The 24,650-nt window shown below is 35.2% G+C and overlaps 1 protein-coding gene and 1 pseudogene across 1 annotated transcript in view; both read right to left on the minus strand.

Moving 5' to 3' along the window:
- The window catches only part of FAM19A1 (family with sequence similarity 19 member A1, C-C motif chemokine like), a 511,760-nt gene that overhangs the window by 25,773 nt on the left and 461,337 nt on the right, over window positions 1-24,650 (minus strand). The gene's annotated exons all lie outside the window — the stretch shown is intronic.
- LOC112484513 lies at window positions 23,680-23,795 on the minus strand (annotated as a pseudogene).

Raw genomic sequence — 24,650 nt, forward strand, 5'->3', positions numbered from 1 at the left:
GACAATCCGTAGAGGACCCCATCTCCAGCATTCAATGTTTTGTTCTATATGTCATATATGGTTCCACAATTAAACTTCCATTTCATACCTGTTAGAATAGCTATAATCAACAGGACAAGTTATAACAAATGTTGGAGAGGATGCAGAGAAAAAGGAACCCTCATACACTGCTGGTGGGACTGCAAATTGGTACAGTCACTATGGAAAACAGTATGGAGGTTCCTCAAAAAACTAAGAATTGATTTACCATATGATCCAGGAATTTCTCTATTGGGTATTTACCCCAAAGATTTGAAAACCCACATCCATAAAGATATTTGCACACCGATGTTCATAAGAGCATTATTCACAGTGGCCAGGACATGGAGCAACCGAAGTGTCCTACAATAAATGATTGGCTAAAAAAACCGCGGTACATATATACAATGGAATATTACTCAGCCTTAAGAAGAGATGAAATACTGCTATTTGCGACAACATGGATGGACCTTGAGATACTCATGCTAAGCGAAATAAACCAGACAGAAAAAGTTGAAAATCACATGATATCTTTACATGTGGGATATAAAACTAAAAGCAAGAAATGAATACGACAAACAGAGACTCATGGACATGGACTATAGACTAGTGGTTACCACAGGGTAGGGTGTCGGGGAGGAGGGGAGAGGTGGATGGTTAAAGGGGGTCGAATATAGGGGGTAGGGGTGAAGTGGGTAAAGGAGACCAAATATATGATAGCTGAAGGCAACTGGACTCTGGGTGGTAAACACAATAGAATATACAGATGTCAAATTATAATGTACACCTGAAAATTATATAATTGTATTAACCAATGTTACCCCAATAAACTTAATAAAAAATAATTTAAAAAAATAGAAGAAAAAAAAGATAATGAATGCTGTTTTTTAAAGAGTAAGTTTTATTGGAAGTACCTCAGTTCTATACTGTGGGAAAAATATATTTAAGTCCACTAAATGATTAAAGAAACAGAATGATATTTGTAAGCAAATTAATAGTCTTGGTTATGGCACTGCTTTGTGGCAGCACGAGAAGTGGTTGAGAACTTTAACTGTAGAATTAAATGTGGAATCGGTGAGGCCTAGGTTTATATGTAACTTCTGTAAACCCTGATGTCCTCTTTCTTCAAATAGGGATAATCATAGTGTTCCTACATCAGTATTATTGTGATGATTATATATTAAATGGTTAATATAGAATGAACTTGGAAAGGGAACTGTCATGTAAGTGCTATGTATGTTATTGATGATAGCCACCATCATTACTTATATTACTTAGAACCTTTCCTAGTATGTAACAAGTACTCAATTAAATATTGAATATCAGTTATATTATCTGCTTTAATTCTAAAATGATATATTTGATCTTAATTTGAACAAGTAAACTATATTGAGAATGATAATAGGAGATTTTATTAAGTTATCTATGGTAACTAAGACTACCAGGTAAAGGTTAAAGAATTGTAAGTCTGGAGGAGGAAAAAGAAATGGCATAGATGATAGAAGCTTTGTTCATCTCTCTGGTGACCAAATCAAGGTTGTGATGGAAACGAAGAGCAGCAGCAAGGAAAAAATCACCTGAGATCTAAATGAACAAGGCATACAACTAGGGAGAAATCTAAGAAATCACTCTGCAACATCAGAAAGTAGGATGAGTGAGGACGTGGGACGGCCTAGTCCTGAGCAGCTAAGATGGAGGCTGCGGCATTGGCAGCAGCAGACACCTCTTAAAGGGGTCGCGTCCATAAGCAGATTTTCATGGTGACCGACCAGCTCATTCTGAGTGCCAGTGCAGATTCGGTTGCACCCAGGAGGCACGAGGGACTTACAGGGAGACATTGTTGGAGCGAGGGCCAAGTAGAGACTTGCTCTGTGCCGGCGGTATCCATTGTACCCTGTTAAGCCCTCCCCCATACCAGTGCGCTGGACACAGTGCCACCATAGCCATGACATCATCAAACTGGATAACAGAGGTCACTCCGCCCAGAGGACTCCCTGACACCAGGTATATCCTCAGCAAGTCAGGTGCTCCTTGCTGAGCAGCGCCTAGACTCACACCGGAGGCAGCTGGCCTTGGTTTCTGGTGTGGCCTTTTGAGGCAACTATAAGCACAGCACATGTGGATTGCTTGCTGAATCTTAACAAATCCTACTCCAGAGGGGTAGAGGCTCGGGGTAAATTGCCTGCAGCTAAACCCCTTTCAGGACTTTGCCACTGGATACCTACTTCTCAAATTCACACTAGTAAGACCAGGAGACTTAGGAGCTTTGCTTAGTAGATAGAAACAGACACGAAAAGGCAGCCAAAATGGGAAGACAAAGAAGCAGAAACCATATGAGAGAACAGAACAGAGATCCAGATATAATAGAGTCAAGTAATCTAACAGATGCAGAGTTCAAAACACAGGTTATAAAGAACCTGTGAACTTTTGGGAAGTGTAGAGAACTCCAAAAGAGATAAAAACATGAAAGTGGAAATTGAAATCATACAAGGGAATCAATCTGAAACGAAGAAAACATTATCTAAGATTAGCAGTACATTAAATGGAATAAACGAAGGAATAAACAAAGCGGATAAAGAAAAGGATCAAATGCCCTATCTCAAGGACAGGAAAGGCAAGGACATGCAAGCAGAATGGCAAGAGATAAGATGCCAAAACTATAAAAATAATTTAAGGAGCATACGGGACACTATTAAGGGTCCAAATATCCTTTGATTGGTGTAACTGAAGAAAATCAAGATTTTAACAGCTATTTGAAGAAATAATGAAGGAAAACTTCCCTAACCTGGTGAAAAAATGGACATAAAACCCCAGGAAGCTCAGAGAATTCCAATAATCAGGAATCCAAAGAGGCTCATACCAAGACACATCATAATTAAAATGCTAAAGGTTAAATACAAAGAAAGAATATTAAAAACAGCAAGAGAAAAGTAGATAGTTACTTATAAGGGAACACCCATAAGACTGGCAGCTGATTTTTCAAAAGATGCCATGCAGGACAGAGGGCAAAAAATATTCAACAGGATGAAAACCCAGGATCTACAACAAAGAATAATTTATCCAGTAAAGCTATCATTTAGAGTTGAAGGACAGATAAAGATCTTTCCAGACAAAAATAAGATAAAGGAATTTATCAACACCAAGCCAGTATTACAGGAAATGTTGGAAGGACTTCTTTAAGAAGAAAAAACATGTATCAAAAACAGGAATAAAGAATGGTGTCTACGGCTATTCCACCCTGAACAAGCCCGATCCTGTCTGATCTCAGAAGCTAAGCAGAGTCAGATATGGTTAGTACTTGGATGGGAGACTGCCTAGGAAGATCAGGTGTTGTAGGTGTAAAAAATAAAAAATAAGGAATTGTAAGCTGACAAGGTCCTTGCAATCTGTGAGGTCACCTAAAAAACAAAACGAAACAAAAAAAGAATGGTAACAACTGCATTTCTATCAATAAGTACCTTAAATGGAAAAGAATTAAGTGTGCCAACCAAAAGAAAGAGTGGCTGAAAGGATAAGAAAACAAGACCCCTACATGTGAAAAGGAAGAGGATGGAAAAAGATATTGCTTTGATGGACCTAGAAGGTATTTAAGTAAGACAGAGAAAGATAAACACTATATGATTTCGCTTATATGTGGAACTTAAGGAATAAAAAGAAAAAACTAATCAAAAACAGACTCACAAATATAGTGGACAATTTGGTGATGAACCCATGGGTGGGGGGCTTGGGGGTTGGAAAAATGGGGTGAAGGGTTAAAGAAGTACATATTAGTAGCTAATGGATGGTCACAGGGATGGGGAGCATAGCACAGAGAATGCAGTTAGCATTAATATGTTGGCTAGGTGGAGGGCCATGGGAGGGAGGGAGCAATTGGGGGGATCGTTTTATGAACTATATAGATGTATAACCAAAGTACTGTATACTTGAAATTAATTAAAATAAATAAATTTTAAAAATTGTAAGTCCAATGAATATTAATCTGTATTTAACAAATAGTATTTAAAAAATTAAAAGCATATATATACATACATATATATGTATATATATACAAAATCATTCTTAATATTTAGAGTAAGAGATTCCTTTGAATCATTTTTCAGCATGAAAAACTTATATTTACCCAGCTCATGCCCTATTAATTCTATTCAATTAATTTAGGTTTTATTATTTTAATATAAAAAAAGATTACCTTATCTAGTGTATTTCCAACCAAGCCCTAGAAGATACAAGTTATTCGACTTGTCTGTGAGTAAAAATATATTAGAAACTTACCGAATTTTTGAAGATAATTACGTTAGTAACATTTACGGCAACTGCCTTTGCTAGTAGTATTAGTTTCACATTTGTTTTCATACCTTTAACTTCATCTTTAAATTCATCATATCAAGAAGACGAGCCTTATTTCCATATTTATTGCTCTCCAGATATTTATACTATATGTTTATTTAAAAAATAGCAATGGGTATAATTTTGAATGTGCAAAGCAAATGAAATATAATTGCAAAAGATCTAATGAGTTTTTCCCTTTTGGGGTCAGAAAAATAGCTAGCAGAGTGGAGAAATTCATCTGCATTTGAGTCTTCTTTACAGACACTCTGGAAAACCAATACAATAGATACCTGACCCTCCTATTATTCTTCTGAATAAGCAAGAACAGACTTAAATCAAAAGGTATAAAATCTTGAGATTTGTAATGAGCTGGTTCATATCAGGAAGAAAATTTCTAACTTATATTTACCAAAGAAGCCAAAAGATAGCCAAAGATATTTCTTTTCTTTACTCTTTGATAGAGTCCAATAAATCTGTCACCTTGAATTTTTATTTCCGTTTTATTTATTTTTCCCCTTTACTATGTCCGATGACAGTGGAAAGAATTGGGAATCAAAATTCTCTAGTGTAAGTTTGCACTCTTGTTAATTAACTGTCACCTGGTTTGACTTACTCAACTTTTTGAGTCTCAGTTTCTTTATTCTAAGAAGTACGTTAATTCTAAATTTTAGATACAATATAAAATTTGTTAATATTTTATGGATAGTTATGAACATAGATGGCTAAGACTTATGCCCTGAGACATGCAGCTAAGAAATATTATGTTGTACCCACCAGTCAACCACTGGTGGCTCTCTGGATTAGCAAGGATGCAAGCAGCTCTTCAAGAGACTGGAGGGTTAAATTGTGCTTCCTAAAGCTCAAGGTGGTATGACTGGGTCTGAATTCTCATTTAAGGAAACTCTACTTTCTGAGTGAAAGGAAAAATATCACAAAGGGCTATGTATATCTGTATTTCTGTATATAATTGTGTGTGTGTGTGTGTGTCTGTGTGTGTGTGTGTGTGTGTGTGTACTCAATCACTTTATTACCTGAAAGTTTATTAGTATCAGGCAAAGTGCTAAGCATTGGGAATGTGAAAATGGGCAAGGCACTGTTTGTTCTCCTTTGAGTTGCTCAGAGTCTAATTGGGGTGACAATCTAGCTAATGAGTAAATGTGGTTTAGTGTTATAAGTCCTATTGCAGATTTAGAAAGATTTCTATTAGGAGATAGTAAAGCAGAGCAAGAAAGGAAAGAGCATTGATGGCAGAGGACCAACCTTTGCATATGCCTAACATGAGAGGAAGCATGGAGCAAGGATATGAGGATAGATCATATAAGCACAATCATGGCATTGAACTTTATTCTGAGATAATGGGCACTCAAAATTATATATAATGTAGGTCTTTCCCACCTTGAGTCCAGAAAGGGCATAAACTAGTTGTAAAAGCCCTCTGGAGCTGGGTGCCTCAACAAAATGGGTCCAGTTCCTTTCAGCCCCATTTTATTCTCTCTTTCAAGATCCTATTTCTTTTTGGTGTATCTTCCATCCTTTGCTTTCCATGTGGTGGTGTCCACATTCTGGGGACCTTCTTTTGCTTTTCCTTGTGTAGTTTTCTGTCATTTTCTGAAAGTGATTGAACCAAAACATTACTTTCATGTGTTGATAATGGCTGATAATGATTAGATGAATTACTCTTTCAAGGGGCTTTGGGTTTTAAAAACAATTAGGATTATAACAGTGATTTAAAAAGTCTCCCATTTTTCATGGTCTTTACTGGTCCTTACTCATAAGGATTTAAATTGAAATTCAGATAATACTTGGAATCTTTTTGTTGTTGTTGTTCACATAAAATTAGAAACATATTCATTTTGTCTTAATGATTGCTTAACCTAGTGGAAGAGTGGAATGTGGAATATCAGAAAACAGGGCTGCAATCCGGCCAGTGTCCTTCAATTAAATCCATAACTGCCTTTCCCTTTACCTCTGCGAAGGGCAGAATGAACATGAAATGAACTCTAGCAAGGCTACATATACTGATGACACCTCACTGATTAACTTGCATCCTTTTTTTCCCCTGTGGGACCATACAACACAAACTTTCCCCAGGCTTCTTTGGTAATTTGTTTGTGACAATTAAACAAAAAAGTATATGTAAAACACCTAGCACTGCACCTGACACATAGCAAGTACTCAAGGAGTATAAGTTCTCCTCTTTTATACATAGAGATTTCTAGTGACACATCAATACCTAGACATTTATGTGACAGTGATTAAGAGGTTTGATTCTTGGGTCAGAAAGACCAGAGTTGATTTTTGGTCTCACTGCTGATCCTCAAACAAATCCACTGTACTCCCATCTTCAAGCCTCTGCTCTTGCACCTTTTGCTGCTTCTAATCTGTTATTTTATGCCTTTGCTTGGCCAACTCTCTTATCTTCTAGTGTTTTCTCAACTCTCACTTGTTCCATGAGTTCTATTTGTATTATTTTATTTGATATTATTACTTACCTCCCTTTTTCCATCACTCTGGATCCAAAATAACCTACTCTATTTTTTAATAAATTTATAATTTCCAAATTTAATATATATATTATTATCAGTCTTGTTTTTTGTTTTGTTTTGTTTTGTTTTGTCTGATTACCCCCATGGGCATGCAGGCTTTTCAAGAGCATAAGTATTTTCTGTTTCATTCATGGATGGATCTCAGGTGTTTAAGTCTGTTGCTGGCACAGAGGAACAAAAATGTTCTTGAAAGCTATGAAAATTAAATGAGATAATGAAGAGCTTGACACCCAGTGAAAGCTCAAGAAATGTTATAAAAAATATAAAGGAAAACACAAGATATCTTTCTGGACAATTGAGATTTTTCCATGTTCTTATGGACTGAATGTTTGTGTTCCCCCATATCCATAGGTTGAAGCCCTAACTCCCAGTATTGCTGTATTTTGAGTAAGTAATTAAGGATAACTAAGGTCAAAAGAGCGGGGGGCTATGATTTGATAGAATTAGTCTTTAAAAGAAGAGACACCAGAGAACTCACTATATCTCTCAAGAAGGAAGCCTTCCACAAGCCAAGAAGAGAGTCCTTACAAGAAATCAGAACTTTGATTTTGGACTTTCAGCCTCTAGAACTGTGAGAAAATAAATCTCTTTTGTTTAAGTTGTCCAGTCTGGGTATTTTGTTATAGCAGCATGTGCTGACAAATACATACATGTTTGGATATTTTTGTATATTTTGCAAAGAAGAGCTTGCTTCTGAATAAATATTACTTTGAAATAATATGATATCATGTTTCTTGTGGGGTCAAACACTTTCTCATGACTTAGTTTACATAACTTCACCATCTCCCTATGCACTATAGAGGTCACACATTATTATCCTTATTGCCATTTTGCATGTGGAGAAATGGGCTCAGGAAGGTTAAGAGATTCATATAAGGTCACACAGTGAAATATGCTAGGAATCTGGGTGTCTAATTCGCAGCTGCATTTACCACACTACAATGCTTCACAAGGCCAAATGTACTCTTACTGAAAATATAACAATTTTAGACTCTAAAAATCTTGTGAGCTCCATAATCATTTAGTAAGACAATATCTGTTTCTCATTATAGATATTGTGTTTCTCACTATAGCTCAGCTGAATGGTAAGCATAGTTAAAGAGTATGATGAAGGAGAGAAGAGCTAAAAATTTCTAGCTACTAGTTTCATCACACTTTTTTTACTCTGATCTGACTACCTGATGATCATAGATTATAACTTAAAAAAGAATACTGATCTCATTTTTCCATATAAATATTATTCCAACAAAACTTTTTTTCTACTTTATCTCAGTAACACCAGAGGCAGGGATCTCTCCCCACACTCATCTCATCATTGTTTTCTATCAGCCTATGTTTGCTTTTGAGTGGATTGTTTCATCTTTAGTTCAATTTTAAAGCCCAGTGTGGGCTCTGTGGTAAGGTAAGTTAGGTAAGTTATGGTAAGGTAAGTGCAGACAAAAGATGGTCAACAGTTCTAATCAAGTCACTGCCAGGGGCATAGTGTTTAGATCTCAAAGCTGGGTCTAGACCTGAGGAGAAAGAATACTGTGATTGATTATCAATATCTACCATGGATGAGAAGGGCAGAATGGCAACATAAACGCTGTGGTTTGCTACGCATAGCCTAGAATTTCAAATATCCAAAACCCTTCCCAGATCACAGGCCTCACACGAGGCCATAAAAAACATCTTCTAGCCTAGGAAAAATTTAGAGCACTTTATTTCCATAAGAATACATGTTTCTGATTCACTTGCAGTATGGCTGGTTTTGGGAATGATTCAAATGAAACGAATGGGTATATTTCAGTTATTTCAAAAGAGGACATTTTTAAGAACATTTCATCCGGCAAACTCACTGAGATAGTCACTCTTAGGTACTAAGTTAGAGCAACCTGAAAAATTAACTTACATGAAAAATATTTAAAAATATAACATTTTCTCATGTAAGAACAATTATTTCACCCTGAATTATTGGGCACTAATGAACTAATCAGGAACCAATCAGACAACTAAACGCAGACCAAAGGAACTCAGTATTACCCTAATTATGGCCACATAGGGTTTACTCCAGCTCTCAGATATTGGAAACTACCCTAGAGTGTAAATTTATAAAGCATATTTGCTATATGTGTTGTGTGTGTGGAACACACCCTACGGTGGCCGCTAGTGATTCATGTTCTTATACAGTCCACTCTGCTTGAGTGTGGGCAGGACTTGTGATTTGGTTTTAAGAAATAGAACATGAAAAAAGGGATGGAAATGCTACTTCCAAGATTATGTTTCTTTATATAAGACTCCATCTTTGTAGACTGGAAAGAGAGAGATTCTCCTGCTGGTCTTGAAGCAAAGCAACCATATTGTAAACTACCTATGGAGAGTGTTATGTGGTAGTGAATTGCAAACAGCTTCTAGCACCTGCGAGTGGCTTCCATCTGGCATCCAGCAAGAAGCTAGTCTTCTGTCAGACAGCTGGAAGGAAATAAATTTTGCCAATAGCTTGAATAAGCTTGAGAGTGGATTCTTCCCCAGTCAGGCTTTCAGATAACACAGCCCACCTGGCACTTTGATTGCAGTCTGGTAAGGCATTGAGCTGAGGATCCAACTAAGTCTGAAATCCTGATACAGAAGCTTTGAGTTAATAAATGTGTGTTAATCTGGTAAATTTATGTAATTACTTAAACAGAAATAGAAAAAAATAATATAAGGTCAGGGGAGGAATTTAAAATGTGAACTTTGGACTTGAATAATGGAATTATAAGGTTTTAGTCATCCTCAAAATGTCAAGCATGAGAGAACCTGTTAAAAGACAGAAGTAGAGACATTGAAAGTGTACAACTTGTAACATGTATGATTATCCCCTGGACAGCGTTTTTTACTTTTTATGTTCGCAAAACATGTTTTGGTTGAACGCTTGAAAGAATTAAACTATCTGTGTCTCTGCAGTTATCTCATTATACACTTTAGCATCCTCTAAAACTATGTCAACTGTTTGAGCAGAACAATTTGCTGCCTTGACTTTGCTCTTTTATATGTGTAGGAGTTAGCTCTCTCATGTTTCAGTAAACATACTTTGGCCTTTGGTATCTGCTTAACAGAATGTAATACTTTTTATCTTTTACTTGCATCAAGATGTACTCTGTTCTTATTCCACATAACCCCCCAATTTTATAATCTGAAAGCCTTTCCTTGTAACCTTTGTTTCTGAGCACACATGCTCAGTTTTAGCAGGAGTGATTTTTATGCTTGGTTGTATTTTGATCCTTTGAATGGATTGTGGTGCACTCATGTAGCATAGCATAAGGCTGAAACCACGATCCCTTGCTACTCTTGGAGAGATTTTTACTCTTAAATGGCCATTAATAAATCTGTTGATGCAGACAGGGGATATTTTAAAGTTTATTAGCTTAAATGTTAAGGGATTAGGTGGTAAATTTGCAGTAAAAGAATGAAAAAAGGATTGATAACCAAATTTTTAGATTTGGTAGAGGATTTTCTTTTCCTTTTAGAATTAGATATGAAGACACTTGAAACATGTTGTCATGACAGGGACAGTTGCAAATCTCTTGTGACTATGCTCGTGTTTGGACCAGGTAAAACTAATCAAGTTAGCTGAAAGTCCCAGTGGCAGAGACTGCAGAACAATGTGTCTGTCATGGTTGGATCCTGGTTAAAATCCTAATTAAGATGCTCCGAGAATGCTCTCTGAGTCCAGGGACGTCTCTCATGGTGCCTTGGCAGGCAAATGCATCATGCCTGCTCTGTGAGCAATTTGTTCTTAAGGCAACTCAGGTTAAGATAGCAGTGAAGGAGCCTTGCTGGCTTTCAAAACAAAGGCCTAAGAAGCAGGTTCTCTCTAGCTCAAATTCATGAGGGGAACCTGGTTGTATAGGAAAGATCCTTATAGAAAAATACCTATGGCAGGCTAAGAGGATATACAAACTCTATGGCTAGTAAGATTTACCCTTTGTTTTTTACATAAATGAGGTTAAAATGTGGTTATTCATATTTTCCTTGTCCCTTCACCACAAATTTATATATATAACCTTAAAAAATCAGTCAAGTAAATAAGCACTAAAATTCAGTTTGTTGTACATTAGATTAATTTTTTTCTGTGGTTATCAAGTTTGTCCAGACTATATTATTATGATAGTATAATGATAATGATTATGACCATGACTATCATTGTCATGAAGGTCATCATCATCATCAACAACTATTTACTTAATCATTCTAGCAGTGTTGAGTATTTAGTTCAAATACAAAAACAAACCCATCAGTGCTGTTTCACTGGCTTCCTTTCCAAAATATGCATTGTTGAAAAATGATGCTTCTTTCTGGGGAAATGGACACATATTACCTTTTTGCTACAAAAGTCTTTCCACAGGAATGATTCTTGGAATAATTAAAAAAAAATTATTAGATTAAATTCACATAACTAAAACACACCATACTGTCCATTTTAAAGTGTATAATTCAGTGGATTTTAGTGCATTTGCACTGTACAGTTATCGTCACTGATTGCAGAATATTTTCATGATCCCAAACGAATACCCTGTACCAACTAAGCATCACTTGCCACTTCCCTCTTACTATAGCTCCTGGCAATGACTAGGCTTCTTTTTGTCTCGAGAGATTTGCCTTTTCTGGGTATTTCATATAAATGGAAGAATGCAATATATGGCCTTTTACATTTGGCTCCTTCACATAGGATAATGTTTTCAAAGTTCATTCATGTTATAGTGTGCATCAGTACTTCATTCCTTTTTATGGTCGAGTAATATTCTATTGCATGGCTATATCACATTATATATTTATTACGTCCATTATGTCCATTGATTAACATTTGAGTTATTTCTATCTTTTGACTATTATGAATAGTGCTAGTATAAAGATTTTTGTTAGAATTTTGATTTGAATACATGTCTTCAATTCTTTTGGGTCTTGGAATGATTTTAAGGTTTGATTTTGAGTTTTTAAACCTGGTCAACACCAGTTTCAACAATGCTATAGCGTTTTGCATGTTATATTTCTAAGAGAGTCAAGAAGGAGCTGTTTGATTTTGGAAGGATGAAGGTGACTGTGGCAGATAAAATACATGCGGAGGAGGACAAGGAGCATGGGCCCTCTCTGAGGTAAATATAATTTCTCATCATCTGCTTTACTGGTAGTGTTTGAGATTGTCTCTACTTGCCTATGATTATTAGTCTGTCTATATTCATCTGTGTTTTCAGGAATAAGTTCTATTTCTATACAGTTACTCTATGTTTAATAATATGCTTAAACAGTGAACATTTAATCCATTAATTGTCTAAAATTATGAGATCTAATGAACATAAATCAGGATATTTAGGCACTGTAGACCAGGATCCATTAATAACTATTTTGTGTTTGATGGCAATTTTCGTTCCTGTGTGTTCTAAAGCACAAGAAGACCAAAATTTATTTTTCCAAGCACGTAATAAAAGGAATAATAATTATAATCCTTATCTGTAAAATGGAGTTAATAATAGGGTTACTGTGAGGATTAAGTAACAATATATTTAAATTGCTTTAAACATTGCCCTAAATATTAGTCAATCATTATTATTACTCATTCAATGCACAGCAACAAAAATGATAATTTAAAAAGTAAATCAAACCACGTCATCCTCCTTCAATGTCTTTCCATGTCTTTACTGACTCAGTAAAAAATTTGTCTGAATGATTTGACTTCTAATTTCCCAAAGTTTTTCTTCTTGCTTACTCTGCTGCAACCACGCTGTTTCCTTTCCTAAAACAGATTAAGATTTCTCTGCCTCAGGGATTTGGCACCAGCTTCTCTCTCTGCTGGGAGTGTTTGTATTCTATACTTCTCTTGGCTGGTTGCTCCTCTTCTTGTGGAAATTTGCTTCAGTGTTACTTTCCTGTAGATGCCTTGCTTGCTAAAAGGGACCTTCCATTATGAATTTCTATTTCTATTCCTATTTGCTATAGTCAAATGATAGCTTAATTATAACCTGCAGTTATTTTATTTAATTACCCACTGACTTTCTAAGTCTCTTGAAAGGACTGGTATTTAGCACAATGTTTAGATATTTATAATATATATTTATCAATATTTTCTAAATAAATATAAACTATTTCTGGAGAGTTAAGTAAGTATTTTATAAGTATGATTATATACTATGTTTTATATACTCTCGTGATAGGTATCATCAACTCTCATAAAATTTTAAAATTATTTATATATTCTTTTACATATTTTATTTTTCATTCCTCAGAGGATTTGAAATAACAATACTGTTGAGTTTTGGTTATGGACTGAATCACTTAAGGCATGTTTTGATTTTGCAGTGTTCGTTTTATATAGTAATTCAGTTTTAAGTAGACTCAGTAAAAGAGGGAATTAAGAGTAGAAAGATCTAAATTCTATATTAGATACTTGAAGGTCCTTAGATTCCTAAAATAATTTCTTTCTTTTGGTAGCTGAATCTTAACTTTTTTGGAGAATCATCTAATTCCTACTCTCCATTCATATATTTCAAGAGTGGGCATGTGACTTTTTCTTGCCTCCTCATAAATCAAGTTCTTCAGGTCACAGTGATTGCTCAGAGTAGGAACTGACAAACTTTTTTTTGTAAAGGGCCAGACACAAAATATTTCCACCTCGTAGGCTATATAGTCTCTGTCTAACTATTCAACTCTGTCATTATATCATGAAAGCAGCCTAGATTATGTAAACAAATGGGCATGGCTTTGTTTCATTACAACTTTGCTAACAACTGGTGATGGACCACACTTGGTCTGTTAGTTGTAGTTTTCTGACCCCTGGCTGAGAGCACTGCTCACAAGGTGTGATTGTTACTGGCCTGCAACAAGAGAAATGCAGAAATTGAGAGTAATTGTTTAGAAAATTTCATACCAAATTGCACAGAGTAATTTTGTCTGTAATAATTTTGTAAGTTTGTTTCTTTTCCTTTCTTTTTTTTTGTAAGTTTGTTTCTTTTCCTTTCATTTTTTTGCTAATTCATTTTTAATTGTATTTCACAAAAGTATTGGTCCATGACAGATTATTTAAAAAATAATAAAAAGGTCTTTCATGAAGGAGACTTTGAGACGCACTTGCTTAGAAAATAACATAACATGCCGAATTCATCAGCCCAAAACCAAGTTGATCCCAAGAATTATATAAAAAGGCTCATTTTCCCCCATCACACTGAAACACAGAAAAATGGGAGCCTGGATCTGTCTAGGGACACTTAAAAGAACTTAAGAAGGAAGGCACAACCAAAAGATGGTTAGAAACAGCACAATGACATCAATGGAGATTATACCTTGATAAAACCTGCAGTTTACTTGTTACTTGTTACTGCTTGCTTGTGTTTTATCCACTTCCTCAACTAAGTTTTACTACTGGATTTTACTTGTATGTAAACCAACAAATCCCTCTTACTCCTTAAAAAAAGCCAGTTTAAATTGGGTTTTCTGTCACTGGTAACCAAGAGAATCCTGACAAATACAAATTTTCTCACCTTTTGCTTTCATTAATTAACTGTGAGATACTGGGAAAGTCATCTCTTATTCATAAATTCATCTCCCCAACTATAAAAATAATGGGATTTTACCAAATACCTTATTTCTATTAGAACTTCGAAATGTATTATTATACTTATATTTTTATGGTTAGATTGAAGGTTCTAAATTTAAGATGTTAATTCAAGAATTTTTGTTTGTAGTGTGTTTCTATGCAATAAAGAAAGGCAAAAAGAAAGAAAGATAGAAAGAGAGAGAAAGAAATAAAGAAAAGAAAGAAAGAGCTACAAACAATAAAGAAAAACAAAAAGCAAAAATACCCTTCCTCCTGAGAATTCAAGATTTGGTTAAGTCATGTCATTGCTAAAATATATTATGAATGATATGAATGCTTCAACAGTTTTTTTTAAAATTAGTGTTATAAAGAGTTTCCATTGAAAATACTGCCCAAAATATTCGTAATTCCTATCAGTTTGGCCCTGACAAATAAAATGAGTTGCTTAGTATAAATGAAAATTCTGCATGGATCTCAAAAGATATTTTAATACCCAGGCTGTTTTATGAGAATTCGGAGAAAATGTATCTCTTAGAAGATTTCCACAGTTTCCATTTTCATGCCATAAAGTTGGCTCTTTTAGTTTATATCAGGATAAAGGGGAAAGATTTTTGCAAAAGTAGGAGAGTGAAAATGTACTTCTAGACTCCAGCCAATACATGTCAAAAATCCTGTTTGCTGGAGACCAGCTTTCAAGGTTCTATTTCTCAGTAAGTGTTAAAAAATTTCTCCTATACTCATGAAAGTTTCTGAAGACTATTTTAAAAGTCAATCACCCTGGCGGTCGATCACTCAGACATAGGCAGTACTTCAAGTGTTTCCTTCTACATGGTGACTACTAAAATATTTCCATCTCTCTGCCGCTCAAAATAGAAAGAAAGAAAGAAAGAAAGAAAGAAAGAAAGAAAGAAAGAAAGAAAGAAAGAAAGAAAGAAAGAAAGAGAGGGAAGAAAAAGAAAGTAAGCCACCAAACAACTCAACTTGGGAGGCATCTTTGTAATCCAAAATAGGCTTTAAAAAATCCTCCACTTGAATCTTTTTTTAAAAACAAACAAACAAACAAAAAAAACTATCTTGCATTTGCAGTGACATTTTGGGCTCTGAAACCTCCATGTTTACAGTCAGTGGTCAACTTGGCTGTTTTTTTCTTAAAATAAGAAACTTTTCTTCTTTATTGAGATGCAACTACTTGGACCCTCCATCCTCATTGTGCTTTTTTTTTAATTTTGGTGATCATATTTTGCACAGTTGCAGAACTGTTTTGTTCTTGGCCCCTCAGCATCTGTTTATCCCTGTGATTAGTAATCTAACACTTGTAGATTATAAGTAACTTTAAGAACAGGGACATCAATTAATTCACCTTTAAATCCCAGTGCTTGGCTCAAAATGTATGTGCAGAATAATTGATTACAAAATAATTAGAATTATTATTGAAGATTCTCTTCATTCCAGGTACTGTATAAATACTTTCCATACTTCTAATTCTCACTAACCCATGAGGTAAACACTATTCTTATACCCATTTTATGAATGAGAAAACAGGCACAGAGAAGTGATTTTTCCAAGTTCATATGACAACCAATAACTACTGAGCCAGGATTCAAATTCTGATTCATAATCTCTAAACTATTTTACGATACCGAGGACTGAACCTCAAGCCACTGTTAGTGAAGAGTGTACTTACTACCAAGCAAGGGATTAGTAATCTGAGTCACAATAGGTGATGCTCACTAGAGTAGCATCAGGTTCAAGTGGATCCTTTGGAAAAATTCAATTAGTTGGCTACCAATTAAAAGATCATTATCCAATGGCAGGTGATATTTCTCTCTACGTATGCCACCATTCCCTAGTCTATGCTATTATCTTCTTCTTCCTGGGCTATAGCAATTTCCTCTCACACACATACCTCTTCAGTCCTTTTTATACACAGCAATCAAAGCCATCTAAACAGAGAAACAATAAACACACCATTCTATATCACTTCCCTACTTTAAAGCCTTCACAGTATTCTACATACCCTTAGGAAAAAGTCAAAAATCCTCATCTGAGTATGGAAAGAACTTTGTGAGTGGCCCTGCTTACTTTTCCAGGCTCCTCTCAAGCTTTTCTCCCTATATCCAGCCACTCTGTTTACTTTCTTTTCCTGGAGGTTCCATGCTCTTTTCTAGCTCAGGACATTTGCTCAGGCTGAGTCTTCTGTGAGGCACATTACCACCCCATGCTTCCACCCATCCAACTGTGTCACTTTGACTTGCGAGCACATTTCTACTCATCCTTCCTTTTGGTCTTAGTTCCACCAGAAATGACTTTCTAGATATATCTCAATCTCAGATCATATTAGATTTCTCTAATGTATACAGCACAGCCTTATCTTGCTTTTCTCTTTTTTTAAACTCTAATTTTACCCCTTTAATCACCGCTGAATATCTGTCTGTCTTTCTTGCTATATCCTCAGTCCCTATCAGAAGGTCTGTCATATTGCTGACACTTTATAGTTATTGAATGAATTAATGGACATACGTTAAATAATTAAAAGTGTGTTACTTCTAGGAATCATTACCTTAGAGATAATAAAGGATCTGAACCATATCTTGAAAATGTGAATAGTTGATAGAACACTGGAATAGTGTACCCAAGAATACTGACAATAAGAAAAAAGTGGTATTATAATAATAGTTAATATATGCCAAACATATGCTAGGTAAATGGCATTATTCTAAACACTATACGAAGTGGCCATTTTTGTTTTTGGTTTTCATTGGCTTTTTCATGAAGACCAAGTAAGAGATCTTTCTCTTTCTCCTTCTAAAACCTGGTAAGAAACAATAATAATATCAATAGTAGTGGTAGTGTTGTTGGTGGTAATATAAAAATGATGATGATGATAATGATAATAGTGGTGTTGTTATTGTGAGTTACTGTATGCTGTGCTTTTTATATGCAGCATAGTTACATGTGGTTTTAAGGATCATGACATGAGATTGTTAATATTATTATCCACACCATAGAAATGAAGAAACTGGTACAGATGAGTTAAGTAACTGCTTATACCTACATAGATAAGAAAAGCAGAGTCAGAATTACATTAGTGAACTCATTAAAAAATTAAAAAAATTAATTATAGTTGACATTCAATATTATATTAGTTTCAGGTGTACATCAGAATGATTCCCCTGTAAGTCTAGTACCCATCTGACCATCACATCAATTCACATTTGACATTTAGAACACACAATCTTAACCATTTGCTTAACAATATCTGTTCCAGTTATCCATTGTTCAAAATTTAGTAGCTGAAAACAACAACATGATATCTTAATTTGTGAGTCAACTGGGCTTAGCTGTTTGGCCCTTGCTGAGGTTTCTCATGAGACAGTAGTCAGTTTGGATCTTTGGTCATCTAAAGCTTCAATGGGCCTGGATGCCTAAGATGGCTTACTTACAGGGCTGGCAGCTGAGACTGCTATTGTCTGGGAGCTTTTTGAGATTGTTGACTGGAGGACCTACACATGACATCTCCACGTGGCTTGAGCTTCTTTCAGCACTGAAGCTGGATTTTGATATGGATCATCCCAACAGGAGCATTCCATGATGCCAGCGGAAGCTGTAGGGCTTCTTCTGCCCTGGCCTTGGAAGTTCAGAATGTGACTTCTCTCACATTCTATTTGTCAACCATATGCTAAGGTTATTCCAGGTTGAAGGTGAGAGGAGTTAAATTCAGCCACTTAACATGGGGCTCAGTGTATGTGCACAGAGGGAAGAAATTGATGAAGGCTGTCTTGCCAACTATCTTGTCTACCTCAACATGCTACTATCTTTATTCCCCCCTAATTTATTCACACTTGCTACTGATAATTTTTTTTTTCTCCATACCCAGGCTACCTGATGGGTTGTCCTTGACCTACTGCATCTATGCTGCCCAGGAGCTCGTTAGAAATGCAGAGTCTCAGGGCCTCACCTAGACCTACTGAATACAAATTTGCATTTTAACCAGATCCCAAAGTGATTTAAATATATATTAGAGCCTGAGAAGCACTGCTCTGTAACATAACTGACAGATCAGATTCTATTTAAGAAACAATGCTGAAGTGATTTTTCAGATTTGGGGAGCCAGGCTGCATGGTATGTTTCAAGTAAATCCAATAGATTACTTGCAATTAAACACCTATAGAGGCTTTTTTTTTTTCTTTCTGTCTTTACTTACCACTTTCATTTATTTACTTATTTTAAAAATAAATTTTTATTAAACTTATTGGGGTAACATTGGTTAATAAAATTATACAGATTTCAAGTATATCATTCTATAACACATTATCTGTCTATTGCATTGTGTGTTCAATACCCAAAGTCAAGTCTCCTTCCATCACCATATATTTGTCCCCCTTTAAGTGCTGATAAACTTTAAAAGTGATCATGTTAGATACAAAGGTAGGCCTTGCTACCCTCATTCCAGGTCTCAGAGGAGAACAATTTCAGGTACTCTTTAGACAAACAATTGACACAAATAATAGAGCTTCTCAAATATTTGATTTGAGAAGCTCTATTATTTGTCTTATTTTTCTGCTGGAAGAAAAGGAGTTTCACTCTCATTCTATTTCAAGAGGCAAGTGGGAAAATACTGCAAAACAAACAGGAGCACTTCAAAGAATGCCTCTTAAATCACTGTCCACAGAGGACACTTTTCTCTTTAAACCTGTAAAGAAAGTTTGGTGTTGCCTAACTTGCTTTGATGTAAATTCTTTCCTTGGTTTCCTTTCTTTCTGGATCCACATGGGAGCCAGGGGAGCATGTGTCTTTTTGCACCCTCGCAATCAACCCTGAGTTCCTTTAGATATCTGTCCTCAGGCTATGCTTGTGGCAGTGTGAGCTCTGGATGGGACTGAAAATGTGCCCCTTAATCTAAAATGATTGAGAATCATAGTTGATGAGTGAGTTGAAAACTTCAGTAAAAGCAATAAATGACAAGTTGATACATACACCTCATATACATTTTATTGTAACTTAAAACAATTAAATGTCCACTTATTTGCCAAATCTAATGTAAGGCCAAGAGCTTTTCTTGGATGAGGAGCCCAGATTTTGAGGTTCCAAATAGTCATTCTCGTATAAGCCATGTTTATTATGTGTCATCGTTGATGCCATTTTAGTTTAAAGTAAAATGAAAATTTAAGGCAAAGCACAGAATACTTCCAAGTTTTTAAATGATTTTTTCCCACATGCCAAAGGGAATTTTTCATATATTAAATTATCTATTTTGTGTATTATGTATTTCAGCATCAGGCACAGACAGGTTTGGATGCGCAACTTTGCTAAGTAAACGATTTGATTGGTGAGGGCTGAAGTACTCAGATGAATTAGAAAGTGGCCTATGTTCGCCTGGTGTGTGGGTTAGAGGGCTAACAGAGCTTCTACTGTGTTCCTTTGTTTTTCACTCTGGCTGTCACTTAGCTTCACTGAAAATCACATTGTCCATGGTCCAGAGGGGAATCAGCATGTTCCTTTTGCAAAGTCCTGTGGAATCCAAGGCCAGTTTTAACAAAAATTTTCATTTTTCAAAGCATGTTCTATGTGCCAGGCACTGTTATAAGTGTTTTACATGCTTTATCTAATTGTATCCTTAGAAAATCCCTATGAGGTGGTGTATCAGTTAGGAATCACATTAAGCTCCTAGTGCAGGAATAATAGGCTTAAAAAGGAATAATAGGCTTAAAAAGGAATAATAGGCTTAGTTTTCTTGTAAGAAAAATTATTTGAAATTAAACAGCCCAGGTTTGGGTGATATCATTAGGAATTCATTCATCATGTGTGACTTCCATTTTTAAGATCATTGCATGATCCATGATGACTATTAGTGTCTTTATATCTGTTTTCTGGCAGCGAATGGTAGAAGAGAGGAATTTTCTCTAGGAGACTTATCTAAGATCTAGAGTTTACATTGCAAAGGCCACATTTCTGTAAGTGTATATTTTTTAGCTGGGCAATTTCATACTCAGCATAAATCTGGATTCTCCTACAAAGAAGGAAAAGAATAGATATTGAGCATTAAGTAGCAGACTAGGACCCAGATAGTTGCTACTATCTTTGTTTTATACAGGAGAGAACTGAGGCTTAACCAGGTTAAAACCTTGATCACCAGTGTAGCAATGGGTCTGAAATTTAGACGAAGTGTGGTGTTATATTTAACCCTTATCACCAGCCCTGAAAAGTTGATAATTTTAGCTCAGATTTTCAAGAAAGTCAAGCTTAAAGATGTTAAGCCCCCCAAATAATTACACAGCAAGTAAGATCAGAGATTGAAATGGAATCTTGGTTTATCAGATCCCAAAGCAGGAGCTCCAAACCATCATACTATACTGACTCCACTGGGTGCTTTTGGGATGAGTTGACACAAATTCAGATATTGCCTCATCCTTCTATCCATGAAGCCCCCAGAGAATGTTGCTCAGTGCAGGAAGATATTATACATTTACAATAGGCAATTAGCAATATGGTTTATTACCTTTAAATCTGTTTTCAAACTTTCTAATCACTAAGTATCCAAATTTACCTGATCATAAGAATCATCTAAAGTATTTGTCAAAAAATAAATTCTCAGTTTTTTCCCTAGAGATTATAGTCAATAGATCTGGGGTAGAGCCAAAAAAAAAAAAAATCTGTATTAAAAAATTGTCCCAGCTCATCCTTATAATCAGGCTAATGTGGGAAATATTCACATATGGTTTAATCAAATGAGTTCACAGAGAGCTTGAAGTATTTTTTTTTCCTTTTTTTTCTCTTTAAGGCTTTCCTTCCAACAAAAAGAAAAAGAAACAACAAAATGTTGCTTATTCTTGATCTCTTGTTTTCTCTGTTAAATAAATATGGAAACATCACAAGCAACTATCATTCCTAAGTCTTGAAATTTGAGGATTAAAAAGTCATCCATGAATAAAGTCAAGAATGAAAGCCTACAGTGAAACAACAGAGAAGTCGAGCAAACACTCCTTTCTGATTCATTCATTTGTTTCTTCTTTCATTTATGGAGAGATCAAATGAACTCAGGGAAAAACAAGCAAATGCAGACTATTAGAGAAGCAGCTCATTCTGAAATTCTCTTTGTAGTCTGGCTTCCCTGGGCTCTACTGCTTTAAATTTTATAGAAGAGAGTTTCTGATGTAGACAGCTGCTTGGAAAACGTTTGATAAGGAAAAAAAAAAAAAGAGAGGGGGACGCTGATTGAAATAGAAGAGAGTCAAAAAGAGGCAATCCTTAATTTATCAAGGCTCAATTACTGGAGGAAAAGGGGTTCTTACAAAACCTTTTTATGGAGCAATGCTGTTATAACTGGAGACCCACATGGACCAAACTTTAGACAGAAGTGCGATATATTGAACAGAAAACATATCATCCTCTAATTTTTACTTTTTGTGCATGCTTCAGTTTTTTGCCTAATGTTCATAAAGTATCAGTACAGAAGTATTTAGACTAAATAAATAAGTATCCATATATCGAGGGTGTATTCTCGATTTTTTTTTTTTTTTTTTTTTCCTGTGGAGGTAGGTGATCAACACAGTTTGATATAGAACAATGCTTCAGAATCACCTGGAAGATTTGTTAAAATGCAGATTTCTGGGATCCACGTCCAGAGGTTCTGATTTGATCAGTCTAGGATGAGGTTCATAAAATTACATTTTTAACAATTACTCAGGATTGTGTTGACACTGCTTATCCATAAATAACACTTTGAATACTACTATTTTGGAGAAGTGGTTGTCACGTTTAGCTCTGAAACCATATCAATGAACTTTTCGTAATCAATTACATGAGAATTCATTGGTCTATGTTACACTTTGAATGGTTTTACTCTAAGCAAGTTTCTGGAATATCATGAATTATCCACTGAAAAATATTGGTTCATGGAGTTAAGCAGATTTTCCAAATGTTGACATATGTGGTTATACTATATTAAAAAAAAACTCCACAATTTTTAATATAATTACCAATCACACCATAAAAGTATTTTGAGTATTGGGAATCTGTCAAGCTTAAGTTTTCTAAAATTTTAATTTTTCACTTGGAACTTGAGCTTTATCATTGGCAATAAGTATTGTCAGTTGTTTTTCTAGGCTTGCTTTTTTTTTTTTTTGAATAAATGTTCTGCCAAATACCAAATCTGAATAGCCATAGTTTGTCAACTTATTGTTTAAGTAAAAATGGTGTTCCATAAAAAAGGAGTTACTTCAGCTTGCCATTTGATTAGTTTAGTTCTTCTAGAGAAAAAGACTTTGTATAAATTTACCATTTCATCATGTAGACTATTTAAAAGATGTGTGCTCAAAATTTAGATTAAATAAATGAATAAATTTTACTGCCTTACTAATGACATTTTTAAGTAAAACTGGCATAATTTTATTTTACTTTGAGAATATGGTAGTGAATAAAACAACAGTTACTGATATAGTTTAGAGAAACTGCCTTTATTCATGCCAATGCAATAGCAATTCTTTCCAACATTGCTTTTGTGCCACTAGTGCAAATGTCAACACAATGAGGAAAAACAATTATTTTGAAAATAGTTTTGAACATACAGTCACTTTGAAAAGGTCTTAGGGGGCCATCAGGGATCTACAGATCATACTGTTCTAGAGAATAGTATAGAGTTGACATTGCAAATTGAACTTGGCCTGCAGATACATTTCTTTCGGTTATTATAGCATTTAAAATAAACTAAATTAGCTATAAACATTTAATAGTCAGGAGATTTCATATGAAAATCTGGATTCCAGACTTTTCTTGATAGATCACATACATGATAGCATTGGATCCTCATTGCTTCATGGTGTTGGCTACCCCTTTACATGAGGCAGGCTCTTCCCTTTTGTCATAGTTCCCATTCAGCTTATTTCATTCATTATATTTACCTTCTAGGTATAAAGCAATCTGAGTCTGTAAATTCTGGTATTATGATAAAGTGGTGAAAAGCAAAGGCTTTAAAGTTGGATATGCGAGAGTTAAAATCCCAATTTTTCTACATACTAGCTATGTGACTTGTGAAGTTACCTCAATCTTTCTTAGTCTCAGTTTTCTTATCTTCCAAATGGGGATAATTATATAATAATATGAAAGTTGTGAGAATTAAATGAGATTAATAGAGAAGTAAAGAATTTTGCTCAGTCTGTCAGATCCATAAGTGTATAATACATATTGGTTCTGTTGCTAATGCCAATTATTATTATTATTTATTATTATTATTATTTATGCCTACAGCACCTGGTCTTCCTAGGTGGTCTCCCATCCAAGTACTAACCAGGCCCAACCCTGCTTAGCTTCTGAGATCAGACATCAGGCTTGTTCAGGGTGGCATGGCCGTAGACCATGTACTGTGGCTCCACTGGGGTGCGAACCCAGGACCTTCTACATGTAAAGCAGAACGTGCTAACTGCTACACTATGGAACCATGTCTGCTAATGCCAATTTTAACAGAGCCATGTACTCTGTCTTCATAGTGACCCTATGAGGTATATGATCTCATTCTAGAGATGAGAAAAATTAGGCAGATAAAGGAAATCAATAAATAGAAATTGCTCTAACCTACCTCTAACAATAATGAGACAACAACAAATATCAAACACTGAGCATAATTATCTTACATCTATCCTCTCAGTTAATCTTCACAAAAGCCTGTGGTAGAGGTATTTTAGTGCCATTATATAGATGAAAAAAATGTGGCTCAGGGAATTTGACATATGTGCTCAAGATCAACAGTAGAGTCTGGATTCGAATCCAGACAAAGCTCCACATTTTTGTCCTTAAAAGCCTGGGGTATGTACTGCCTTCCAAACACAGCACTTGTATATATTAAAATGTGCTTATATCCATTTCTACCGATAACCCATTATTAGCGGGTGGATGTGTCTACAGGGAAGAAATTTGTCCTACTTATGCAGGCCCATGGATGTCAAATTCCATAGCTGCGTTTTTCTTTCTGTGGAAATTCTTCAACACTCACAATGAAAAAAATAAGCAGAGCTATTGGCAAGACTCTTAATGTTTTGATAAAATTAATTTATAAATTATCACGTCACCTTTATGGTAAACAGAGAGAGAACAGTTTGATGCTGACAAAAGTTTCAACATACATATTCACAAAATATGCCACAATTTGTGAATCATTTATAACAAAGCATAAGTAACTGTGAAAAATTAAAACCATGGACATGGTTATTTTT

This window comes from Pteropus alecto, unplaced genomic scaffold (genome assembly GCF_000325575.1).
Source record: "Pteropus alecto unplaced genomic scaffold, ASM32557v1 scaffold75, whole genome shotgun sequence".
Lineage (NCBI taxonomy): Eukaryota > Metazoa > Chordata > Mammalia > Chiroptera > Pteropodidae > Pteropus > Pteropus alecto.